The following is a 9,636-nucleotide window of genomic DNA, read 5'->3' as shown; positions in this document are numbered from 1 at the left end:
ACACACACACACACACACACACACACCGCCCACTTTCTTCCTCTGGGGAAGATGCTAGGGATGGAACGGAGATCTTGTGTATGTTAGACAATCACTAATGCACAAAAGATAAGTAAGCTGTGTTGCTAAGCCTGGCCTGTCACCTCTGCATCACCTGGCCCACGTCTGAACACTAGTGTGAGAGCTGGGCTTCCTGGCAGAGCTGGCTTCTTGCCCTTGCTCTTGTCCTTCAGGGTTTACACGGGAGGCTTGGATTCACATGGGCTGGCCAAACGCGCACCTGACTCTTGACACACACATATCTATCTCCCATCACCTATGTCTGTGGTCATCGGCAGTAGGCTCAGGACAGAAGTCTGCCTCCTGTTTGAAGTGCGTGAATCTGGTGACAGTGTCATTCACAGCAGATGTGTGCTCATTCCTATATTCGCTTACTTCAGTCCATCATGTTGGTTCCATCACTGTCCTTGCTTTAAACTCTTTATTTATGGTGGAACTGGAGGGTCAGGAGCATACTGGACTGGTGTTCCGCTAGTGAGTCATGCCGCCGACCCCTCACTGGGGAATTCTAAACAGTTGTTCTGTGGCTGAGCCACACCTCCAGCCTTTTAAAAACTTTGTGGTTTTTTTGTTGTTGTTGTTGCTGCTGCTGCTGCTGTTGTTGTTGTTGTTGTTGTTGTTGTTGTTGTTGTCGGCCTGTTTTGATTTGTGATATTTTGTTTTATTTTTAGTGGGTGTTTTGTTTAGTTTTGTTTTGTTTTTTGTTTTTGTTTTGTTTTGTTTGAGACAGGGTTTCTCTTGGTAGCCCTGTCTATCTTGGAACTCACTCTGAGCAGGCTGACCTCAACTCTGATATCTCCTTGCCTGAGTGCTGGGATTAAAGGCACGCACCACAACCCCTCTGGCTAAATTATTATTATTATTATTATTATTATTATTATTATTATTGGACTGGGTTCCCTAAGTTGCCCAGGCTAGCCTTGAACTTCTAAATCCTCCGGCTACAAGTTCCCAAGTAGTTCATATGACAGGACTGTGCCACCAAGGTGGGTTGACCTTGTTGTCTCAGATAGGGAAGCTGAACTTCATGAAAGGACAGGGACCCCTCTAGAGTCACAACAAGAATGAGGCTAGCCTGGCTTTCTGGAACCTTCTCTAGTGGTTCCCAGTGGTGCACATGATAGGCGAGCTGAAGAAAGCACAGCCTAGGGTAGGGAAAGCTGTGGCCCTGTCTTTGCCTCCCTGCTACAGCTTCCGAGCTGAGGAGAGATCCTAAGCCACTGTACATGCGTGAGATAAGTCCGACATTTGCCTGGGAATTAAGTGGCGCTCACTGACAGGCGGAGGGAACCCGGCAACCATCCGCACTAATGCCCTTATGTTTCAGGCAGGGGAGGGGAAAGGAAAGCTAGGTTGAGCTCCACAACCTGTATTTACATAAATCTTCAGCTACAAGCAGAGAATACCCCCCAGCACCCCACCATCCCACACGCCAGCTCCCTTCACAGAATCTAAGGCTACGGCAAGCTTCTGTTTCCGGCTTCAAGAAGGTCTCCTTGAACCAAAACCAACATTAGTAAGGCAGACATTTGCTGACTTTCTGGCTGGCCAGCTCCAAATTGCTCTACCTTCTCCACGGGGGAGCTGGACAAGGGACAGCATGACTGCTGGGTGGAGACTGGGAGAATCCTTTTTCTGTCCCTGATTGCTTGACCGAATGGTGCTGGGACAGAATCCAGAGCCTTGGACGTATTAAGGAAATGCTCTATGCTGAGCCACACCCCCAGCCCCTCACTGGGGGATTCTAGGCAGGGTCTCTACCACTGAGCCACACCCCAGCCCCTCACTGGGGGATTCTAGGCAGGGGCTCTACCACTGAGCCACACCCCAGCCCCTCACTGGGGGATTCTAGGCAGGGGCTCTGCCTTTAAGATAGATTCCTGTCTTCTTTTTATTCTCTTTTTGAGGTAGGCAGGCCTAGCCTCCTGCCTCAGTCTCTCAGGTAATTTAGAAGACAAGCCCATAACACTAGTCCTAGTTCAAAATCTTACTGTGTCCTAGTATTAGGAGAATGGACACCCACAATTCTATTAGATTTGTGTGCCCCAAGGAAGCACGGGCACCCTAAGTCCTCCAGAGCCCAGGTGAGACTGAGTGTAGTGGGTACAATCAGCAGCGCTTTCCCTTGGGTCTTCCTTGTAGTAGATACTGTGTCAGTCTGTTCACGCTGTGTAACAAATAGCACGCACATTTATTCTTCATGCTCCCAGAGAACTGAGTCGGAAGTCAAGAAGTCTTGAGCTCCTACCAGGTGTGCAGATGAGTATCTTCCCTCTCTCCTCACGAGACAGTTCCTCTCTGTGTGTGCGCCTCTATCTGGATCCCTCACAAGACAGTTCCTCTCTCTGTGTGCGCCTCTATCTGGATCCCTCACAAGACAGTTCCTCTCTGTGTGTGCCTCTATCTGGATCCCTCACAAGACAGTTCCTCTCTGTGTGTGCGCCTCTATCTGGATCCCTCACAAGACAGTTCCTCTCTCTGTGCGCCTCTATCTGGATCCCTCTTTCCAACCCCCCCGGGGATTAGATTAGTGGGCTCAGTTTGTGTGTTTTTATTTACCTCTACAAGGGCCCTATCTGTGAACAGAAGCACGTTCTGAGGTTGGAGTGGGGTCCCAGAGCATGAACCTAAGGAATCCTCCCTTCCCCCATTAAGCAGATAGCATGTGCTATTTCCCTAAATCTTCACTGCAACTCCAGCAAGAGTTCTGACTCAGGTCTTTTTTTTTTTTTTTTTTTTTTGGAACCCACAATCCTATTTGAGATGCCAATGAAATCATGGGTTTGGGGCCAGCTAATGCTCACGATAGAAAGCTTTTTTTCTAAAAATGATATTTTTTTTCCTAAAGTTTTTTTTTTTTTTTTTTTTTTTTTTAACCTGCCTGGGTATGTTTACGTTTGTGAGTATAGCTGTGTAGGTGTCGTAGACAACCATGTCAGTCCACACCCTCCACCTTGTTTGGTACAAGATCTTTGTCGTCTAAGAAGTTGCTATATACTGAGCTGGCCTGAGAGCTTCCAGCGATGCTCCTGTCTCCATGTCCCATTTCACTGTAGGAGTGCGGTAATTCCAGATGCATGCCATAGCATGCCTCCTAACCTTTACATCGATTCTGGGCATCAAGGCATGCTTGCACGGCAAACGCTTCACCTCCTGAGTCATCTCCCCAGACCCTGAACCTCCCAAGAGGTTCATACACCAGGATCTGTGATTTCTGTTGGTGGTAACTCCCTCTTCTGGTAGAAGAGAGAGATCCTAGTGATTGCCCTCCTCATGCCCAGCCTCCCAGACCTCAGACACCTGCTTGAAGGCCAAGGCTGGATCCAGATATGAGAAACTGCACTCCAGGCATCCAGGCAGCTTCCTCACAGATGATGTGCGGGCAGCCAGGCTCTGGTAGCGTCCAGCACAGAGGATGGAAATGCTCAGACAACCTATGGGAGCTAAGGTTGCTTCCAGAATGGAGAAGAGAGGAATATTGAAAACAAAAGCCACTGTCTTCCCAAGCCAGAGCTCCACCTCACTGACCTTGGCCTTACTCTGCCAGGCTGTAGCCAAAACCAAAACCCAAACCAAAACCAAACCAAAATCCTGCAATTCAGTCAAAGATTGCATGCCCCTGCCCGCCCCAGACCTTTGAACCTACAGATGTCTGCAGTAACTCTGACAGTGTACACAGCCTCCTGAATCACACACAACCAAAGAGGGTCTAGTTAAGAATGCCTGTAAGATAATCTTACAAACAGAATAGCTTGTTGTGACACCACAGATTGCCATCACGGGACCCTGGAGGCTAAGGCAAGAGGATCAAAAGTTCAAACCCAGCCTGGATTCCAGGAGACCTTTTTCCAAATAAATAAATAACAAGACTCCCTGGAGAGGGTCAGAGTAGGTGTCTGTCACAAAGGGAGAAAGTGAACCCTGAGACCAGCCTTGGTGGCATTCCTACCCACAAGTCCAGAGACCCTGCATCCACCTGATTAGCAGCCAATGAGGCAGGTCCTGAGGCAGGTCCTGTCTTCCAGCTCCCTAAACCCAGGGACAGGGCTGTGGTCTCCATCCTGCCTTGTCCGGCCCTGCCTGGGCTCCCAGCAGGAAGCTTGATGCATAGGAGGCTAATTTGACCCACTCTTGGCCTTCAGCCAATTACAAGGGCCTGCACCCATATCCCTTGGCAGGCGCTGGGTAAGCTAGCCTATGTCATCCTGGGATGTGTATTCCCCACCAGAGAGAGGAAGGACTGCATCCTGTCAGCCTCAGTGAGACCCAGGTGAAAGGGTGTCCTCCAATACCAGTGAACAACGCAAAACCCCAGCACCTTCTAGTCTTCTAGCCTTGAAAGAACAGCTGGCAATCCAAGGGTACTTCTATGAAGCCAAGTAGGAGCGACCGTCTGCACAGCTCTGCCTCTAAATCGCTGCCTGTAGCTGGGCCGCCTGAAACTAGGGATACAGTGAGGCCACAGAGTCGGGAGAGAACACAGGCCTCGGCCTCGGCCCTTCTGGTCCCAGATGCTCCGAGGCTGCTGTCCTCCACTGTTGAAGGGGAGGGGCCCAGGGTGAACAGGGCTGAGGGAAAGTTGCCTCTCCGCTCTCAGCGGCTGCAGAAGGACGGCTTTGAAAATGATGCCAGGGTATCAACAGCTCTGTAAGGGTGGTGTTGTAGTTACACTTTTTTTTAATTAAATGAATAATTAAAAAGAAGTTGATTATCAATTAGCTAATTAAATAATGTATTCTACTTTCATACTACCCGCTTTTCCCCTATTTTTTCTTCCTTATTTTTCTTCTCTTCTTTTTTTTTTTTTTTTTTTTTTCATTTTTGGTTAATCACTGTGGCCGCGGTAATGAGCCGCCTCGGGTTGCCAGGCAACCAGCTCCCAGTTACACAGCCGCAGCTGCCTCCCGTCAGCGCCCTGACGGCTGAGCACGGGGCTCCGCGCCCAGGCCAGGGACCACGGGAGGGCGAGGTCCCCTGAGGGGGAAGGGAGGGTCCTAAAAAGGAAAGGCTAGAGGTCCTGGCCCTGGGAAGAATAAAATCCTGAAGGTCAGGGACCCGCGATTTCCCCCCCCCCCAAAAGAAAAACAGACGTCACTGCAGGGAGGGCGAGAGTCCTGGCGGTCGGAAGGTTGAGGATTGGAGGGCTGGGGTGTGGTCCCTGAATGAGAGAGCTGAGGCCGACCCTGGAGGAAGGGGAGAATTCCCCAAGGGAAGGGTGAGGGAGGGCATACTCCAAGCTTTAGGCAATCCTGGTAAATCTGTTCCTTTCTGCCCTGGACACCTTGGTGGGACATGAGTCTGGGTCCTCAGACGCTCGCACCACAAACACCGAGAGCCTCAGTTTCCCCGAGCCAGACGCTGTGGTCACTGCAGCAGAGGATCAACTGATAGACCTGATAGACACCGGTGGTTCAGGCGGGAGCCAAGCCTAAGGACCTGAGGTCTGTCCACCTCAGACAGGGTTGGGGGGAAGGCGAGGCCGGCTGAAACTGGAGTCACCAGGCAGGGATCCTGCTGTGGTCAGCACACAACGTCCCCCTCCAAGACAGAGAACCGGTGGGAGACTAAAGTCCCCCTGGGGGCCTCCCTGCTCAATGGTGATGACAAGTCTTCGAAGCCACGGCCTCTGGATCTGTGGTAGGTCCCGCCCACGCCTGTGTCCCCAGCCTCTCTCCAAAGAGGCTAGGTGGGAGCTCACTGTTGATCACCCTGGGGCTCGGGCACTTGCAAGGTCCAGCGCACCCCCTCGAGGACCGGACACAGAGTCTCTCTGTGCTGTGGTCCCGAGCCAGGCGCCGCGCGCGCTCTCTCTCCCCCCACCTCTGTTCGCTTGGTTGTTGTGTGTGTTTTTCTCTAATTCTCCGGAGTTACTCTTTTGTTGCCAATTGCTTCTATGCCCCGAGGCCACGCTGTAAATGAGATGTTACATCTGCGCCGATCTAAGTAAACACTTTATAAATGTATAAATAAGTGAATAAATAACGAAAGAGCCATCTCAGAGACCCTCCAGGCTGGCAGGGCTCCGGCCAAGCGTCGTCGCTCCCTAGACCAGGCCTTGGGATGGGGAAGGAGGGTGCAAATCTGGTATCTGAGCCCCTCTCCCCACCGGGTGGTGGACTAGCCCTGGCTGGCTTCTTCCAAGTGCACTTATGCCCTTTCTCTCCTCTTTCCAAATTTTCCCCTGGCCCCTACTGCCCGAGATAGTTGGGATTTGATGCTTTGACCCAGCACTTTTCAAACAAAAGCTGAGTGGGGAGCTCTTAATCCCGGGTATGCCACCCAGCGCTTCAGCACCCTGCCCCCAGCCTCTGCCAAGGCCGCAGGACTTGAGTGGTCATTGCAGAGGGGAGTCAGTCCTGGGTCCTGGAGGGCATCAAACTCCACCTCATTGTGTCTAGAACTCGAATGGAGACCCTGGGACAGATAAAGGGTCACAAACACGTTAAAAATCAACGTCCACCAGAGTGCTGGCCTTCCAGCTGCGGCCTGTGCCCCAGGTCAGCCAAGCAAAGGAGGAACCAGGCCAGCTCTGAAATCCCAACTCCAAGCCCCTGAACTTCCCAATTATCACGGATAACAAGACCAAATGAAAAAGTCCTCATTGAGTAACTGATATCAATTATGAAAGCCAGCTTTGGAGTCTGGTATAAACGATAGGGGAATTGGCTTGAGAGAGAGGGAGACAGACATGTTATTATTTACGCCAGATTAAGAAAGTATCTAATTTGCTGGCCTTCCCCTCCCCGTGGGAATCAGCGTCAATTTTATCATTGTTCCTCCGATTTTAATATTCTCTAAATGAATTACTATTGAGCGAGGTAGTTAGTCAATAGTTTAATGCAATTAATTATCTTTAAATCGCTTTGTTATCTTTTTTTTTTTAAGCATAAAAGAGTCTTAACTCTAGCTCCAGTGTGTGTTTACAGGAAATTGGATAGTGCAATATTTTTGTGGGGTCTGGGCACAGGGAACTAGGGTGATGAGATGTTTCGCCTTATTGCAGCTGAGAGCATTCGAATCCCCTCACTGCAGTGAGAGCTAGGAGACCCTCCACCAGTGAGGGGGGGCTGGGGGGGCGGAGGATAGTTGAATAAGAGGGACTGTATACGCGAGATTAGCAGCTAGGGCTTCATCTGTTTGTTTCTAGTTTTAAAAGAGCGGAGGGGAAAAGTTACTTACGGCCACCTTTGGTCCTACTTGTTTACCCTGAGCTCTTCCTCCGTTCTGCCAGTTAGATGGGTCAGTCTTAACTTGCTTTTAGCAAGAAGCCAAACTGGCCCTTCCCAGGTTTCTGCACCTCCAAGGACAGAGACAGAGGGCACAGCCTTGTGACCCTAGAGAGGACTTAGGAAAAAGAAAAGAAAAGAAAAGAAAAGAAAAGAAAAGAAAAGAAAAGAAAAGAAAAGAAAAGAAAGAAAGAAAGAAAGAAAGAAAGAAAACTCGGGAAAGAACCCGGGACAGAGGGATATTATTCTCAGCCTCACTTTTGTTCTTATTTATGGGGAAGGAGAGGGATACCTCTCTCAAACATCCTAGTGACTCCCCACTAATGCCAATCTCCTAGGGCCAGAGGCCAGTTCCGGGAACTGGTGACAGCCAGAGATCTGTCTGGGACTCTGGGACAGAAGTTTTGGGGGGAACTGCTAAGAGGAACTTCCCAGTTATCAGCACAAAAGAGTCAGTCACCTGGGTCGCAATACTCGCCAACTTCCTCTCCTTAGCACCAACTGCAGGAAGGAAAGTTGCCTTGGGGGTGGACTAGAAATGAGAGGGACCTTCTGGGCTTGGGGGTGGGGCCAGGGGGCTGTGGGGAAAGCGGATCTCGTCACAGACAGCCTTTACAGGCTGTAAGATTACCTCACAAAGCCAGGCTGGAGAAGGAAAGAGGCTGGCTAGCTAAGCAAGTCATGTCTTGGCCAAGTACCATGGGGCTGTCTACCGGCTATGTGGACGTGTCCCTGTGGCTGCAGGTGTATGAACGGTTGTGGTGTGTAACCCAGCCACCAACAAACCTCTGTAGACTGCCAAGACAACCCCTGAGCAGCATTTTCCTCTGCCACACTCAGCCCCTAAAGAAAAGCCGGCCCTTCTCACCATTCAACAAAAATTGAATTCCCCCCCGAAATAGCTCTGAGGACAGGACCTGGTATTTCATAGTGTTTTAAAAGTAATATTCCGTTTGTCCGGGCCGTGAAATAAGGGCACCAAGAACGCTACAAGAAATAAAAAGAGTAATTTCTCAGTGGAGACGTTGCCAGTTTCCAATTCGGCGCTGGGGATAGCTGCATCCCGGACAGGGGGACCGCGGTCGGGGGGGGGGGCAGAGGGGGGGTCTCTGGCCTCCAGGCCCAGACCCCACCAGCATAGCACATCTGGAATTGGCATCAGAGATCTGCGGTCCGGAAGTTCTCACACTTCACGACTCATTAAGTGCAAAGCTTGGATTCCTCAGAAAAAGGGGGCGAGTGGGTGGGGGTTATGTGGATGGGTTATACCGGGGGTAGTGGCCCCAGTCCATCTCCGTTGCCCTCCCTCTCTAAGGAGGACTTGGGCACACCAACCTTTCCTAGCCTCCCCAGAGCTTGTGAACTGTCCAGGTACCCGTTTCAGCAGGCAGGTCTCTAAAGCACCCTGGCTGGGTTAAGGGGTAACTACGGAGGGGAGGAGAAACCTCCTGGTTCAATATCCTGCTGCGGGGGAGGATGGGCCTCTGGTCTGGTGGGCAGAGAGGGGGAGGTGGGGACATCTCCAGCAAGAGACCTGGCCTCTGAGAAGATTTGTTTAGGCCCACCTAAATGATGGGGAAGTGCCTTCCTGCCGCCTAGAAAGCTACTGGGCCCACAGGGACTCGGCAGGACCCCCTTGGCCCGGGGCTCCCGGCAGGGCGGCCTCCCAGCCTGCCAGTCTGCCACTTCAATCTGAAGGTTGCAGATACCGTAAAGTCTGAAGGGTATGCTTGAGGGCTTAAAATTACAATTGCTTCTACTTAGATTCATTTGATGGCCGAAGCAGTTTCCGTTAGACATTCGTCTATGGGTTTTCAATATCTTAAATGTTTAAAAAGGTTTTACTCTGTAGTTACACTGAGCGAAATTAAAAAGAAACAGTAAAATGTTTGAAATGAAGTGCATAATGCTTAATAAATTTAAAATGAACAAAGACTGCTATATTGCCAGCAATATCATTCTCTGCCCAGGGGCATTAATAAAGACTGGAGGTTTGGAGGGGGAAAAAAACAATATTTTCTATTAAAATTCTGTGCTGTGTTTCAATATTAAAAGGATATATGATGAATTTCCAGTGCTACCCAGCCGGGGTCAGAGATTAATTTCATTTCTTTCTGGTCAGCATTCTGTCGATAATTAATCAAAAGCAGTTTCTTAATGAAACACTTTTCATAAGGTGATAATTAGCAGGAAAGAGGCGGCCCGCAGACAGTCCCCCCGAGCTGTCTCATAACTAGCTAGGCGCGGGGCTGAGGTCCCGAGGCCGGGGGCGGGGAGCCGCGGGGACACTGGCTCCCCCCCCCCAGGGAAGGGGCCGGGCGCACAGAGCCCGAGCCTTACTGGCAAGCCT

This window comes from Mus pahari, chromosome 23 (genome assembly GCF_900095145.1).
Source record: "Mus pahari chromosome 23, PAHARI_EIJ_v1.1, whole genome shotgun sequence".
NCBI lineage: Eukaryota > Metazoa > Chordata > Mammalia > Rodentia > Muridae > Mus > Mus pahari.
The sequence above is the reverse complement of the archived record's forward strand: the minus strand, read 5'-3'. Positions refer to the sequence as shown.